The following is an 18027-nucleotide window of genomic DNA, read 5'->3' on the forward strand; positions in this document are numbered from 1 at the left end:
TTTTTCATTTATACTGGGGTCCCAAATAAAATTTTTGTTTGCAAAATGATTTCTGCTGATAAAAATGACTTTGGAAATCACTAGATTTGAACATATCAGGGCAAATACATGTCTATACATACTGAAGAAAATTGGCCCAGTCTCCGTAGACAAATCAGTCCAGGGAATTTCAGGAAATTTGGCCTTCATTCTGGTTCAGGTGGAAGTACCTTTAGCTGCCAACATAAACTCACAGAATCTGTAGACTACAGGTAAAAGAATGAGCTGGCCTATATAAAGAAACTTTGCCCTAGAAGAATAAAAATCTTGGACAGGCCAGGATCCCTTGAGGGCTTGCAAAATCCTATTATGTTTTGCTTCTTTCACCCTTGCCCTTCTCTGATTCTTCAGTCCTGATCTCATCCTCGAGATTATCACCTTTCCAGTCTTTATATTTGTTTTGCTTGCTTGATGATATCCTGAATAGAATCCCAATTTTGTCTCCCTAACTCATTCACTTGACATTTGGGTCTTGCTTCTTTAATTGTGGTACTTGCCCATTGTTACTATAAATACTATTACTACTACTTCTATTCTCATCAGCACCACCATTTGTTGAGCCCTTACTATGACAGTGGGACTATGCTAGCTGCTTTGCTCTTATTTCCTCAAATCTTCACAAAAACTCTTTGAGGTATATTTTATTCCCATTTTACCAGAGGAGAAACAGAAGTTCAGAGACAAACAGGTTAATTAACTAGCCCAAATGCCACATGGTTGATGACTTTTGGAAATAAATTTAAAATCCAGGTCTGCCTGTAAAAAGACTGCAAGTATCATTTTCTTTTTCTGTCTATGGGCCTGAAAAGGTGCCAGCTACAGACTTCTATGATGGAGCTTCCATAACCTACTCAAGTTTCTAAATTCCATCCATTTCTAAGATGGAGCATTTCTAACCTTTAAAATAATCACAAACCCTTATTAGTGTTTCCTTATGATTTATTTACATCTTTTCAAAATAATGATACACACACATATTCTTTCAAAAATCATGGTTTCAGTGGCTTGCTCATAGACAGCACTTGCATCTCTTGGTAACATTCTGTTTTTTCCTGACAGCTCCTTTCTGTACTACAGATAGATCAGAAGAAAGTCTTGCCTTTGTTCTTGTTTCTGTCCCTAACCAGGCAGAAGCCAAAACTGTGTGATAAGAATCCTTCTATTCAGAATATGAACCTCTGTAACTAATCTCTTTCAAGCATAAAATCTTCTCTTATAGATCACTTTTCCTTTGAGCAAGATAAAATGATATCCCCTCTGTCATAATATGTTTGCTTTGTATAGATAATCAATGTAAAGGGAAATCTCATTATGTATCATATAGTTCTTTATAGCATAGTTTGTAATGATCTCATTTGGGGAGATGAGAAAGGGAGAGCAAGCCTCCAGAGTATTATGAACTGCAGGTTCTGTGATAAGGAAGCAAAAATAACAATATTGAACTGTGTTCCAGGGAACACTTTGGAATTTACTTGTGTAGATACAATTTGGCCCTCAAATTTTTTTAATTTAACATTATGCTATAGTAAGCATTTTTCCATGTTTTAATATTTATGGATATAATTTCTATTGGTGTATGTTTCATTGAGATGATTTATCATAATTTTCTTATCTGTTTCTTTCTTCTTGAGCATCGAGCAATTTCCTAAGACCTTCATTATCTGCCTTCCCTCCCATCAACATTTAAATAAATGGGCAATAAATTTTTTTTATGACAGCTTTATTGAGATACAATTCAAATGCCATGTAATTTGCCCATTTAAAGTACACAATTCAATGGCTTTTAGTATGTTAACAAAGTTGTGCAAGCATCCTCACAATGAATTTTAAAATATTTTCATCACCCCCTAAAGAAACTCCATACTCATTAGCAGTTACTCCCCATACCCACACCCCACCCCCAGCTCCAGGCAACCACTAATCTACTTGGTCTCCATGGATTTATCTATTCTGAACATTTCATATAAATGGAATCACATAAGATGTGGTCTTTTGCGACTTACTTCTTTCACTTAGTATGTTTTCAGGTTTCTTCCATGTTGTAGCATGACTCAGTACTTCATTCCTTTTTATGGACGAATAATATTCCATTGTATGACTAGACCACATTTTATTTATCCATTCATCAGTTGATGGACATCTGGGTTGTGTGATGATCAGTTTTACCTGAAATCTTGTCTAGCTAGTCTAGTTAACATCTTGTCTATTTATTGAATGAAACACTAATCTAGGTGTTGCAGTGAAGGTAGTTTGTAGATGGGATTAACATCTATATTCAGTTGACTTTAAGTAAAGATGTTACTTATTATACTCCGTTATGCAAGTGGACCTGATTCAGTTGAAAGGTCTTAAGGGAAGAACTGAGGTTTCCCTAGGAAAGAAGAAATTCCACCTGTGGATTGCAGCTTTAGCTTGTGCCTGGGAGTTTCCAGCATGCCCTTTCTCATAGCTTTCCTTGTCTAGCCAGCCCACAGCCAATTCCGTAATACAAGGTAACAAAAATTTACACCTATACTTTCTTCTGAGTTTAATAGTATTAGCTCTTACATTTAGGTCTTTGATCCATTTTGAGTTAATTTTTGTATATGGTGTGAGATGGAGGTCTGACTCCATTCTTTTGTGTGTAGATATTAAGTTATCCTGGCATTGCTGAAAATAAACAATGAGCAAGGCTTCTGGTTGACAAAGATGGTGGCATAAGATGCTCTAGGCTGTTGTTCCCCTTTTGAATCTTTGAATAACTAGCAAAGATTAACAGAGCCATCTTTCTCAAAGTTCTGGAGAACAAGTGAATGGGTTGTAAAAACTGGGGAAGTGATGAATGAAAACACAGTTTCAAAAATTGGTAGACAAAGCTAATGGAAACTTCGCTAGTTCCTCACCCAAGTTCTCTCAGCACAGTGTGAAGCCAGCCTGTGCTCCCATTGTGGGTCCCTGGCCTTGTTCTAGAGGGAGCAGAGTAACCCTTATGTACATACTGGGTTTCCTATATGTCAGCACCAGTTTGTCAGGTTGAAGCCTAAAAGACTGAACCTGGAAATGTGTCATGGGATCACCTTCCCAAAACTTGTCCTGCATGAAGAAGCAGCATGCAGACAGATAAAGCAGTGTTGCAAACAATTAAGTAGAAGTAGTCTGGGGTAAAGGATTACAAGTATTAAGTCACACAATAGGGCACCCAGAATGAGATGAAAGTCTATTTCATAGAGAGTAAAGGGGGCATTCAAATTCCTATAAATGGGGGAATCCCTAAGGTTAAAAGCAAACACAGGCCCAGGATAAGAAGCAGGATCCAAGCAGGCTCAGAGAAGACAGAGAGAACTTTGTAGTCACCTTGTACTACTCTTCTTAATAGGAGGGTTAAACTCTAAAGGAGACTACCAGCCAAAGCAGAGCCAATTTTCAAAGACTATAAAAGACTTTTTTTTTTTTTTTTTGCATTGGTTTGTTTTGTATTTGTTAGCTTTGGTACTCAAGGAAATCTCTGTCATATAACTATCTGGATACAAACTGAAGGCCCAGGAACTAAATCCCAGAGTTAACACTTTAAAATATTAAAATGTACAGTGTGAAAAAAAGATTATAAGGCAAACAAAGAAAAAGGAAATGTGGCTTATTCAAAGGAACCAGAAAAATTCCAGAAACCATCAACAAAGGGAACCAGACTTTGGACATACTGGACAAAGACTTTAAAAAAGTGATCTTCAATATACTCAAGGAGATCAAGGAAAACACACAGAAAGAGCTAAAGGAAATCAAGAAAACAATGAATGAACAATATGAGAATCCCAATAGAGAAAAGAATGTTAAAAGGAAACAAACAATTACTAGAGTTGAAGATCACAATAACTGAAATGAAAAATTTCCCAGAGGGTGTCAACAGCAGATTGGAGCTGGCAGAAGAAAAAAATCAGTGACCTCAAAGACAAGACAATTGAAATGATTCTGGCTGAGGAGCAGGAAAAAAAAAAAAAAAAAAAAAAAAGAATTAATGAAAGCAAACAGAGCCTAAGAGACCTGTGGGACACCATCAAGCGTACCAATACATGCATTTTGGGAGTCCCAGAAGGACCAGAAAGAGAGGAAGGGGCAGAAGGAATATTCAAAGAAATAATGGCATAAAACTTCCCAAATTTAAAGAAAGGCAAGAATATGCAAATTCAGAAGCCCAATAACATCAAACAGGATAAACTTGAAAAGGACACGCCCAACGCATAGTATTCAAACTGTAAAATGCCAAGGACAATGAGAGAGTTTTACATGAGGGTGACCCAATAAGATTAAATGCTGATTTCTCATCAGAAACCATGGAAGCAAGAAAGCAGTGGGATGAAATATTTAATGTTCTGAAAGAAAATAGTTATCAACCAAGAATTTCCTATCTGGGGAGACTGTCTTTCAAAAATGAGATTAAAACACTCCAGATAAACAAAAGCTAAGGAATTTTGTCACCACTAGAACTTCCTTACAATCAATGCTAAAGGGAATTCTTCAGACTGAAAGGAAAGGACACTAGACAGTGGATCAAAACAGCATAAAGAAATAACACCATCTAGTAAAGGTAACCATGTGGGTAATTTAAATGCCAGTAATATTGTATAGAATTTTTTGGTATATAACTCCAGTTTTTACTTTTTACAGGTGCTAAAATGCAAATGCATAAAAAGTAATGTGAAAAATCTGTGGTTTTGGATATGCAATGTTAAAAGATATGATTTGTTACTTGTAAATCTGTGACTTGTAAAAAGGTGGGAGGACAGAGGCATGTAGGAATAATGTATGTGTATGCTATTGACGTTAAATTGGTATCAAATCAAATGTGCTTGTTATAAATTTAGGATGTTAACTTTAAGCCGTGATAACAACAAAGAAAATATAAGAAAAATATATACAGAAATGAGAATGGACTCAAAATTCTGTAATACAAAAAATCAAATCATATGCAAATTGGTATTAATGGAAGAATTGAGGGACAAAAAGGTATAAGATTTGCAAAGACCATGTGGTAAAATGGCAGAAGAAAGTTGCATGTTATCAGTAGTTACTTTAAATGTCAAAGGATTAAACTTTCTGGTCAAAAGGTAGAGATTGACAGAATGGATTTAAAAAACTGACTCAACTATACATTGTTTACAAGAGATTCACCGAAATGCAAAGACACCAGTAGATTGAAAATGAAAGGATGGAACAAATATACTATGCAAATAGTGAAAAAAGAGAGCTGGGTAGCTATACCAATATCAGATACAATAGACTGTAAGTCAGAAACTGTTATTAGGGACAAAGAAGGTTGCTAATACTAATTGCTATGGTTTGCTGAAGCTGCCATTATGCAAAATACCAGAAATGGATTGGCTTTCTTAAAGGATTTATTAGGCTACAAACTTACAGTTGTAAGGTCATAAAAGTGTCCAAACTAAGGTATCAACAAGAAGATACCTTCAACTGAAGGCAGACCAATGGCTTCTGGAATACTTCTGTCAACTGGGAAGGCATGTGGCTGGTGTCTGCTGGTCCTTTGCTCCCAGGTTGCATTTCAAAACTGCTTTCTCCAAAATGTCTCTGGCCTTCCATCTCTCTTAGCTTCTCTCAGCTCTCTGCTTGGCTCTCTTGGGGTGTTTCTCTCTAAGCATCTGGGAGTCCTCTCTTAGCTTCATCTCTTAGCTTAGCATTTTCAAACGTCTTTCTGTCTGCATCTCCAAACATCAGCATCTGTGTCAGTTCTTGAGCTCTCTTAAGTCCTCCAGTGAACTAATCTAGACCCACTCTGAATGGGCAGGGCCCACACCTCCATGGAAATAATTTAATCAAAGGCCTCACCTACAGTTGGATGAGTCACATCCCCATGGAAACAATCAATCAAAAGGTTTCACCTTAATCAAAAGACTAGTAAGTCTGTACCCACAAGATTGCATTAAAGAACATGGCTTTTGTGGGGGACATAATAGGTTCAAACCAGCACACTAATAAAGGGATCAATTCAAAAAGAAGACATGGATTATAAATATATATGCAAGAAGAAGGCAAGCACTTTTCAAACTATTCTTGATAAGATTTTACAAAGAAATAAAAAACTTTATTCTCAATGTTTCTATTTGAAATTACAGAATATTAAATAAATATTAGTTGTACTTTTTTCATTTCACTATATATTTATAATCAACACTAAGAAAGGTTTTAATGTTTTGACAAAAATTTAAAATGTCACAGTGGTAATTTTTTCCATTATGATGTTTAAAATTATTTATGCTTTTCCACATCAAATTTCAAGTTTCTGTGCTGTGCCTACCCCATAGAAATTCCTTACTATATATCTATATCTCTATATATATCTTTTCCCCCAAATACCTCATTTCATTATGTTTATATTTGTTTATATTTACTTCTGGATATAGCATTTACCTTACATATTGGAGACCTAAATGCTTATTATTTAAAAAATAATACTGTAAGCACTCTGCTCACCAGTATGAGCATGTGTGTATAAAAGAAAATGAAAATTGTTTGAATTTAAATTCCATTTTTTCCCTGCTCATTCTGGCAGGAAAATAATTATCAATTACCTTCTGATAATCGAAAATTCAAGGTACCCCTTGCTCCCCCAAGCCCTACTATATATAAAAAGATAATTTAGAATGATCATTAGACACAAGGTAAATACCAAAAAAAAAAAAAAATTGATTTTTTTTCTGTTTTTTTAATTAGAGCAATTGCAGGTTATGCCAGTTTGAATGTATTATGTCCCCCAAAATGCCATTATCTTTGATGCAGTCTTGTGTGGGCAGATGTATTGGTATTGATTAGATTGTAATCTTTGAGTGTTTCCATGGAGATGTGACCCACCCAACTGCAGGTGATAACTCTAGATAATTTCCATGGAGGTTTGGCCCCGCCCATTCAGCATGGGCCTTGATTAGTTTACTAGAGCACTATATAAGCTCAGACAGAAGCACCCGGCTTGCCACAGCCAAGAGGGACACTTTGAAGAATGCACAGGAACTGAGAGAGGAGCTGCAGATGAGAGACAGTTTAAAGATGGCCGTTGAAAGCAGACTTCTGCTCTGGAGAAGCTAAGAGAGGAAAAATGCCCCAAGAGCAACTAAGAGTGACATTTTTGAAGAACTGCAGCCTAGAGAGGAATGTCCTGGGAGAAAACCATTTTGAAACCAGAGCTCTGGAGCAGATGCCAGCCACATGCCTTCCCAGCTAACAGAGGTTTTCCGGTCACCACTGGCCATCCTCCAGTGAAAGTACCTGATTGTTGATGACTTCACTTGGACACTTTATGGCGTTAAGACTAACTTTGTAACCAAATAAATTCCCTTTATAAAAGCCAATCCATTTCCAGTCTTTCGCAATCTGGCAGCATTAGCAAATTAGAACACAGGTTTTCAGACAAATCATGCAGTCCCATATATATCACCACCCACAGTTTTCCTTATTTTAACATTTTGCGTAAGTGTGGTACTTTTGTCACAATTAATGAAACATTATAATTATAATTATATTATTAACTATAGTTCATAGTTTACATTAGGGTTCCCTCTTTGTGTTGTACATTTCTATTCTGGTAATATATATGCAAGCTAAAAGTAATCATTTTAGCTAATTTTAAGTATTCAATTCAGTGGTGTTAAGTACATTCACAATGTCATACTGTCCTCAGTACCATGCAATACCAGAGCTTTCCCATCACCCCAAACAGAAACTCTGTACAAACTGAGCATTAACTCCCCATTCCCCATATCCCACTCCATCCCTGCCCCTGGTAACCAGTCTTCTAATTTCTCACTCTAATAACTTTTTAAAAATAATAGCACCATTCTTATGAGTTGGAATAAAAAAAATTTACTGTAGCAACATATCTGTAGATTATCTAAGAATTAATTGAACAAGGAAGTAGAACACTTATGTGAGAAAAACTATTTAATTTTGCTGAAGGATATACCATAAGAATTGAATGCAGAAACATACCATCAATGCTTCTCAAATAACATATAAATTTTATGCAATTCCAAACAGATTCCCAATGGAGCATTTGGAGGACTTATTTTCATCTGAAAGAAAAAGAATGTGATAATTGCCAAGAAATTTTTGAAAAAGATAATAGTGAAGGAGGATCCAACAGATATCAAGAAATATTACAAAGCAACCCTAATTAGTAGTTTTGGTGAAAGAGTAGACAAATTCATCAGAAGAGTAGAAAAGAACCCTGAAATAGACTCATGTACATATGGGAGTTAAATGTATGAAAAATGGACCCTTTCAAATCAGAGAGGAAAGGATGGCCCCCCGATAGATGGCATTGGAACAACTAGGTCTCCATTTAAAAGAATTAAAGTTATGAGCTGTACTTCACAGCAAATGCAAAAATATTTCATATGAATTAAAAATCTAAATGTAAAAACAAACAATGAAACAAAAAAAAACCTACAAATGATTAGAAGAAATAGAGGCAATTTATATAATTTTAAGGTAGGATAAAAGGTGAGAATATTTAAAGGAAACTATTGACAAATTTTACAATATAACATTTTATTGTATATGTGTATATTTCTTAGACTTCATGTACAGAGAGTTGAGATAATCAGATGCTTCAGTTTGTGACACATTATTGTTAAATAAGAAGTCTCCTTTTAGCAAGCAAGGATGCCCACTGTCACCACTGTTTTCCAACATTGTACTGGAAGTTCTAGCCAGAGCAGTTAGGCAAGAAAAAGAAATAAAAGGCATCCAAACTGGAAAGGAAGAAGTAAAACTTTCACTGTTTGCATATGATATGATCTGATATGAAGAAAGTCCCGAAAAATATACAACAAAGCTGCTAGAGGTAATAAATGAATTCAGCAAAGTTTCAGGGTACAAGAGCAACACGTAAAAATCAGTAGTGTTTCTGTACACTGGTAATGAGCAACCTGAGGAGGAAATCAAGAACAAAATTCCATTTTCAATAGCAAGTAAAAGGATCAAGTATCTAGGAATAAATTTAACCAAGGATGTAAAGGATGTATACACAGAAAACTCTAAAAGATTTCTAAAAGAAATCAAAGAAGACCTAAATAAATGGAAGGACATTATGTGTTCATGGATTGGAAGACTAAATGTCATTAAGATGTCAATTCTACTGAAAATGATTTACAGATTCAACACAATCTCAATCAAAATTCCAATAGCCTACTTTGCAGAAAAGTAAAAGCCAATTATCAAATTTATTTGGAAGAATAATGGGCCCCAAATAGCCAAAAGTATCTTGAGAAAGAAAAACAAAGTTGGAGAACTCATATTTCCTTACTTTAAACCTTATTACAGAGCTACAGTGTTGAAAGAGCATATTACTGGTACAGGGATAGATATATTGATCAATGGATAGAAGTGAGAGTTCAGAAATAAACCTTCACATCTATCACTGATTGATGTTTGACAAGGATGCCAATTCCATTCAATTGGGAAAAGATCATTCCCTCAACAAAAGTGCTGGGAGAACTGAATATCCATATGCATAAAAATGAAGTGCGCTCCTATCTTACACCATATACAAAATTTAACTCAAAATGAATCAAAGACCTAAATATAAGAACCAAGATTATTAAAATCCTAGAAGAAAATGTAGGGAAGGTTCTTCAGGATCTTGTGTTACGTGATGGTTTCTTAGACTTTATACCCAAAGCACAAGCAGTGAAAGAAAATATAGGTAAATGGGACCTCCTCAAAAAAAAAAAAAATTGTGCATCATAGGACCTTGTCACAAAAGTGAAAAGACAACCTACTCAATGGGAGAAAATATTTGGAAACCACATATCTGATAAGGGTTTAATATCCAGAATATATAAAGAAATCCTACAACTTAACAATAAAAAGGCTAACAACCAAATTAAAATGTGGTCAAAGACATGGACAGACACCTCTCCAAAAAGGATATTTACACAGCTAAAAAGTACATGAAAAGGTCCTCAACATCACTAGCTACTAGGGAAATATAAATCAAAACTACAATGAAATACCATTTCACACCCACTAGAATGGCTACATTTAAAAAACCAGAAAATTACAAGTGTTGGAGAGGATATGGAGAAATAGGAACACTCATTCATTGCTGGTGGGAATGTAAAATGGTGCAGCCACTGTGGAAGATGGTTTTGTGGTTCTTCAGGAAGCTAAGTATGGAATTAGATATTACTTGGCAATTCTGATACTAGGTATATTCTCAAAAGAATGAAAACAGGGAAATGAACAGATATTTGCATACCAATATTTATAACAGCATTATTCACAATTGGCAAAAGACGGACATAATCCAAGGGTCCATTAACCAATGAATGGATAAAAAAATGTGGTATGTATATACAATGGAATATTATTCAGCCATAAAAAGGAATGAGGTCCTGATGCAAGTGACAACTTAGATGAACCTTGAGGACATTATGCTGAGTGAAATAAACCAGAAACAAAAGGACAAATATGATATGATTTCACTGATAAAAACTAATTATAACAAGCAAATTCACAGAGTTAGACTCTAGGATATAGGTTACCAGAGTATGGATTGGGGGTAGAGAATGCAGAATTGATAATTTGTACAGAATTTCTATATAGGTTGATGTAACATTTTGAAAATAGATGGTGGTGATGGTAGCATATTATTGTGAGTATAATTAACAGTGCTGAATTATACTTGTGAATGTGGTTAAAAGGGGGAAATTTTAGGTCATCTATGTTACTGGAATAAAAATTAAAAGATAAAATGTAGGACTATATAACACAGTGAACCCTATTCTAAACAATGGACTATAGTGAATAGTACAAGTATAAGAATGCTGTTTCATGAATTATAACAAATGGACAACACTGATACAAGGTGTTAATAATAGGGAAGTATATGGGGAAAATACACCTAATGTAAACTGTGGATTATAGTTAATAGTACAACTTTAATATTCTTTCATAATTTGTCACAAAAGTATGACACTAATGCAAAACAATAGGGGGGTACATGAGAACACTATTTTTTAGTTCATTTATTTATTTAGTTCAATTTTATTGAGATATATTCACAAAGCATACAATCATCCATGGTATACAATCAGTTGTTCACAGCACCATTATATAGTTGTGCGTTCATCACCACAATCAATTTTTGAACATTTTCATTACCATGCACAAAGAAGAATAAGAAATAAAAGTTAAAGTAAAAAAGAACACCCAAAACATCCCATACCCTCATCTCTCCCTTTTATTCATATACTTTTTGTCCTCCTTTTTCTATTCATCTGTCCATACACTGTATAAAGGGAATGGGAGCCTCAAAGTTTTAACAATCACACGGTCACACAATGTAAGCTATGTAGTTATACAATCATCTTAAAGAATAAAGGCTACTGGGTTGCAGTTCAACAGTTTTAGGTATTTCCTTCTGCCTATTCCAATACACTAAAAACTAAAAAAGGAATATCTATATAATGCATAAGAATAACCTCCAGAATGACCTCTTGACTCTATTGGAGATCTCTCAGCCACTGAAACTTTATTTTGTTTCCTTTCTCTTCCCCATTTTGGTCCAAGAAGGTTTTCTCAATCCTGTGATGCGAGGGCCCAGCTCATCTCTGGGAGCCATATCCCATGTTAACAAGGAAATTTACTCCCCTGGAAGTCATGTCTCATGTAGCAGGAAAGGCAGTGAGTTTATCTGCAGAGTTGGCTTAGAGAGAGAGGCCACATCTGAGCAACAAAAGAGGTTCTCTGGAAATTCCTCTTAGGCACTATTTTAGGTAGGCTTAGTCTCTCCTTTGCAGTAGCAAACTTCATAAGGGCAAGTTCCAAAATCAAGGGCTCAGCTTTCTAAATTGTTAGTCTCCAGTGATTGAGAACGCTATTTTTTACATGATTTTTCTGTAAACCTGCAGCATCTCCGATTAAAAAATCATCAACAACAACAACAACAACAAAACCCAAAATATTTCACAGGTCTGTGTATTGGGTGTTTTAAATGAGGTAATACATGTAAATTGCTTCACACAGTGCTTAGATCATTGAATCTCTCAATAAATCCTGGCCACTACTGTTAAAAAATAGTAGTACATGCTGGTTTTAATCTATTATGTCCCACAGAAAATGTTATGTTCTTTTAATCCAATCTTGTGGGTGTAGACCTATTGTGCATGGGATCTTTTGATTAGGTTTTTTCCATGGAGATGTGACCCCGTCCATTCAAGATGGGTCTTAATTAGTTTACTGATGTCCTCTATGAAAGGATAAAAGGCAGAGACATTTTGAAGAGAACTCCGAGATATTTAGAGAGAAAATGCTCAGAGGTGACAGACCCAGACATTTGGAGATGCTGAGAGAGGAAGCCCAGAGTTTGCCCCAGGGAAGCTAAGAGAGGACTCCCAGATGCTTAGAGAGAAACACTCTTGGAGAAAGAAGCAAGGATGCATGGGAGCTGAGAGAGAGGAGCAAAGACAGATGCCCAGAGACATTTCAGAGAAAGCCATTTTAAAACACAACCTGGGAGCAACGGACAAGAAGATGCCAGCCATGTGTCTTCCCAGCTGACAGAGGTGTTCTGGACACCATCGGCCTTTTCCTCAGAGAAGATATTTACCTCTTGATGCCTTAATTTGGACATTTTTTTTTTAAATTATGAACTAATAAACCCCCCATTGTAATAGCCAATCCATTTCCAGTATTTTGATTTCTGGCAGCTTTAACAAACTGGGACAAGCACAATTATAAAAAAGTGCTATCATCAATTTAACAAATGTTCTACCAATGCAAGGTGTTGGTGGGGTGGTCTATGGGAACCCTGTTGTTCTAGTTTGCTAATGCTGACAGAAAGCAAAACACCAGAGATGGATTGGCTTTTATAAAAGGGGGTTTATTTGGTTACACAGTTACAGTCTTAAGGCCATAAAGTATCCAAGGTAACACATCAGCAGTCGGGTACCTTCACTGGAGGATGGCCAATGGTGTCCGGAAAACCTCTGTTAGCTGGGAAGGCACGTGGCTGGCGTCTGCTCCAAAGTTCTGGTTTCAAAATGGCTTTCTCCCAGGATGTTCCTCTCTAGGCAGCAGTTCCTCAAAAAGTCACTCTTAGTTGCACTTGGGATATTTGTCCTCTCTCAGCTTCTCCAGAGCAAGAGTCTGCTTTCAACAGCCGTCCTCAAACTGTCTCTCATATGCAGCTCCTGTGCATTCTTCAGAGTCCCTCTTGGCTGTGGCTTCTCTTCAAAATGTCACTCAGAGCTGCACTGAGTTCTTTCTGCTTGTCAGCTCATTTATATGGCTCCACTGATCAAGGCCCACCCTGAATGGATGGGGCCACGCCTCCATGGAAATATCTCATCAGAGTTATCACCTACAGTTGGGTGGGGCACATTTCCATGCAAACAACCTAATCCAAATGTTCCAACTTAATCCCCACTAATATGTCTGCCCCACAAGATTGCATCAAAGAATATGGCTTTTTCTGGGGGACATAATACATTCAAACCAGCACACCTGTATTTTATGCATGATTGTTCTATAAACCCACAACTTCTCTAATAAAAAATTAAAAAAAGTATATATGTATTCATGTATTTAATCTCATTTGTCTCTTTGTATCTTTTCACCCCCTACATGTATAAACAACTATTTTAACATATTAAATATGTATTCTTTCATTTACATTGCTCTAAAATGGATATGTCGTTTAGAATGCATGTCTTTAATTTGTATATCATGTTATAGATCTTGTTCTGTTTCTTATTCTTTTATTTTTTTTCTCATTAAGAACTATTTTTTTTGAAGATCCATATTGCTCTGTTTACAACTAGCCTGTTGTTTCTATTGTCTGCATAGAACTCAGTGGTGTGTGTTTACCATATTTCACTTCTCCTCTCACCGGTGATCCACACCCAGATTGCTTCCAGCTGCCAGACACAGAAAGCATTGCTTCCATGAATATACTTTTGCATGTAATCTTACAGTCCTAGGTGGGAATCTCTTTGGAACAAATACCTGGGTATGGAATAGCAGAGACATAATTTGGCCAAGTGCTAGATCTGTCCTCCAAAATGACTGCACTGCTATGTTCTGTCAGCAGTTCATTAAGATCCGTTTTCCCCAATTTTTCTAATTTCCATCAGTTTTAGAGATTTAGAGTGATCTCATTATCTTTCCTAATTTCTTAAAAAAAAGTCAATTCTTTTATATTGATTGCAATTGTCTTATGGCCTGGCATATGCTCCTCTTGATGAATGTTCCATTAGTAGTAGGAAGAAAATGTGTATTTTTGTTGTTGTTGGGTAGAGTGTTCTGTAAGTGTTTGTCTTAGTTTCAGAGGACTGCTGCAACAAAGTACCACAGGTCAGTTGGCTTAGACAGAAGAAATTTATTGTCTCACAGTTCTTGAGGCCAAGGTGTCCTTAGGGCCAGGCTTCCTCTTCAAGGGAGAATCTGTTCTGGGCCTCTCTGCTGGCTCCTGGAGAGTGGCTGGAAATCCATGGTGTCCCTTGGCTTGTGGCAGCATCTCTCAATCTCTGTGTCCGTCATGTGGCCATTTCTCTCTCTGATGGGCTGTGTACCAATTTTTCTGCTTGAAAGGGGGCTCACCCTAATCCAAACAGGGCTTAATTAACATTTCAAGGATCCCATTTCTGAATGGGGTCATGTTCACAGGACAGGAGTGAAGGACTTGAATTGGAGGACACACTTCAGTCTACAACAGTGTTGATTGGGACAAACTGGTGGATAGAATTGTTTGAACATTTTATATTCTTACTGATTTTCTGTACATTTGTTCTACCAATTTGCAAGAGAGGTATATTGAGATTGCCAGCTATAATTGTGGATTTATCTATTTTTCCTTTCAGTTCTGTGAGTTTTATTTCACGTATCTTGAAGCATTAATTGTGTACACATTTAAGACTGTTACAACTTCTTGATGAATTAAACTGTTCCACATTATGAAATGTTCCTCTTTATTGCTGGAGATATTTTTTATCTTGAAGTCTGCTCTGCCTGTTATTAACGTAGCCACTCTTGCCAGTTGCTCAGAAGGACCCCATGCTTGTTTTAATGTTCTGCTGTCATCATCTTGATGTTCTTAGAAGTTTTATCTTTGAACTTGTGTTTTTGTAAGTGAAGTCTGTTGGGGCAATATGAGGAGATATGCACAGTGTACATGTCTGCTGCTCCTTGTGCCCCATTCACATATAGTGTTCACGATGCACTATGAGCACACAATCCTAGTGGACCCACAATACATGGAAGTTCAGGGAGACTCAAAGTGAGTACAAGTTATCTTATGTCTATGACTGAGAAAGTGGAAGAGGGGCACTGATGACCCCTAGAGGTCGTGTTTTCATTAGATCCAGAACTTCGAGTGCAGAAGGAAGTTAACTGAGCTTTAAGAAACATAAATGACCAACCAATCCTATCATATCCTTTCTGTATTAATTAACCAGTTAAACAGAAAATGATAATGTAAAAGGGAAAGATAGGGCAACCCACAGTTGCTTTTTCTTTCAGTCTTTCCTTATTCATCTGTAAGGGAGAATGTTGGTAGAATGGGCGTGTTTAATGATATGGAAAAAAAAAAAGTTAACTTAGATTTTTGCAGAGTTTCCACTGTTCTGGTGAGAATAAAGTACATGTGCATATAAGAGCTACAGAATATGAATTGTGTAATTTCATGATTCTGCATACAAGTTAAATGCTCTTATATTTGCAGTTGAAACTGGCATTAGATAATATAAACAGTAAAATTCATGCTGAAAATTAAAATTTTTAACTTTTCTTTACTTAGGATGACATTAAATAGCAAATTTAAAAAACAGCTAACCTGCAGCATCCTTTGAAATCTGTCTATAGCTACTTGTCATATTGTAATTTGAAAGCCATAACTTTTTGTATGTAAGTTAGATTTCACAATAAGGAAATAGCTGAAATTATGGTAGTATAACTCATAATAACTTTGGAAATTTCCTATATATCTACTTATTAAATCATACTTTGAAAGCTATTACCTTTATTACCTTTTTGTATGTATGTTATATTTCATAATAAGGAAATAACTGAAACTGTGGAATTGTAATCTATGATATTCTTTGAAATTTGCTCTCTAACTACTTGTTAAATTGCACTTGGAAAGTTATCACTTTTATGTATATATGTTATATTCCATAATTAAAAATATGATAAAAAATAAATAGATCACTGGAAAACACAACAAAACAAACAAACAAGAAAAACACCATGACAAATAAAGAGAAACCACAGAAGAAAAGAAAGGGTTTTCTATTTTAGTACCACTTTTTTTCTGCTTTTTGAAGAAGGGGCCCTATTTGACCATTTTCATTTTTTTACTGGGTTCTGAAAATTATATAGTTGGTCCTGATTCCAGCTCTCTTATAATGAGTGTTTGCATGGTGTATCTTTTTCTCTCATTTACATTTATGTTTATATTTGTCAGTTTCCTGTAGATAGCATATAGTTGAGTAATACATTTTTATCTAGTCTGACAATCTCTGCCTTTTCATTTGAATTCTCAGACTAATTACATTAAATGTAATTATCAGTTTGATTTAGTTTGAGTTCACCATCTGGTTATCGGCTTTCTATTTGTTCCACATATTCTTTGTTTCCTTTTTCCTCTTTTCCTGCCTTCTTTTAGATTAACTAAATATTTTTATGATTCCATTTTATCTCCACTATTGGCTTCTTAGCTGTACTTTTTTTTAATGGTTAGAATTTACCTTAAATAGGCTACTATCAGATAACTTTATGCCACTTCATTTTCAAATTAAACCCTTATAACAGTATATCTCCACTTCCCCATTGACCCATTCTCCCATTTTCCCATCAATACTGGAAGTTAACAGAAGGTCAGTCTGTCTGTACGTAGGCCAACTAGCAGCATCTGAGAAGTTTAATGGTTGTGGAGTTTCGCTGTGGAGTATATACAACTAATATATTAGTAATGATTATTACTAATTATTAATAAGTTATCAGTAACATTACTAATTAGTAATTTATTACTAATATGTTAATAATAATATATTAGGTTGTTCCTGTATAACATCTGCTGATGTCCTGTTAGAACTTCTCCCTCTTTTAGGCCAGGGCTGCTCTACCTCCCTGAGAGGAACTTCTCGACTCTCCCCTTGCGGTCAAACAAGGTGCCAATAGAGCAGGTTTGGCCATAAGGATTTAGTGTCTTTTTGATGCAGCCCTATCAGGTGAATGTCAGTTTGGGGTAATGGAATGGCTGTGTCTCAACATTTAAGCACCTGGCTATCAGGCAGTAGTGGGAGGCACAGAAGTAGGAGGACAACCACAAATATTATGAGATACTTTGGAACCTACTTTATAACTAATTTTTTTTTTTTTTTTAGTTAGCATAGGTCTAACAAGGAGAGCAGTTTTACTAAGTTTAGGTAAATAAGCTGCTTTATTTTGTGTGTCTTAATTGAATATATTACCTGTTATTTGGTTCATCATCAGAGATAAATTATAGATCACACATTCTTGTTTGAAATGTCTTGCCAGAGTAGAATCCTTATAGAAACCAGTGAAACCGAGTGTCTTAGATCCACTTTGATAAGTTATGATACCAGGTTTGGTTTTGAATATTTGGGAAGGCTGGAATACAAGTTTAACAGTTGGAAACTGATAATGGTGAAAATGCCAAAAAGGATTAATATGAAAGAAAAGAAGTAAGAAAAGGAGGATAAGGTAACTAATAAAGCTTAATTTCAAATGTAAATCTTTTATTCTGATTGTGTCTTGATTTGAAGGCCTTTATAGGATGCTGTCTATATCTGATGTCATCTTGAGTCACAGAATCTTTTTTTTTTTTTTTTAGTACAATGATCCTTTTTATTTTAACTTTTTGTTTTGAAACACTTTCAAATTGACAGGACAGTTAGAAAAATAATATAAGCTCCATACAGAGAACTCCAATATACCCTACCCCCCACATATCCAGATCCAACCAATTTTAATATTTTG

Source organism: Choloepus didactylus, chromosome 5, assembly GCF_015220235.1.
Source record: "Choloepus didactylus isolate mChoDid1 chromosome 5, mChoDid1.pri, whole genome shotgun sequence".
Classification (NCBI taxonomy): domain Eukaryota; kingdom Metazoa; phylum Chordata; class Mammalia; order Pilosa; family Megalonychidae; genus Choloepus; species Choloepus didactylus.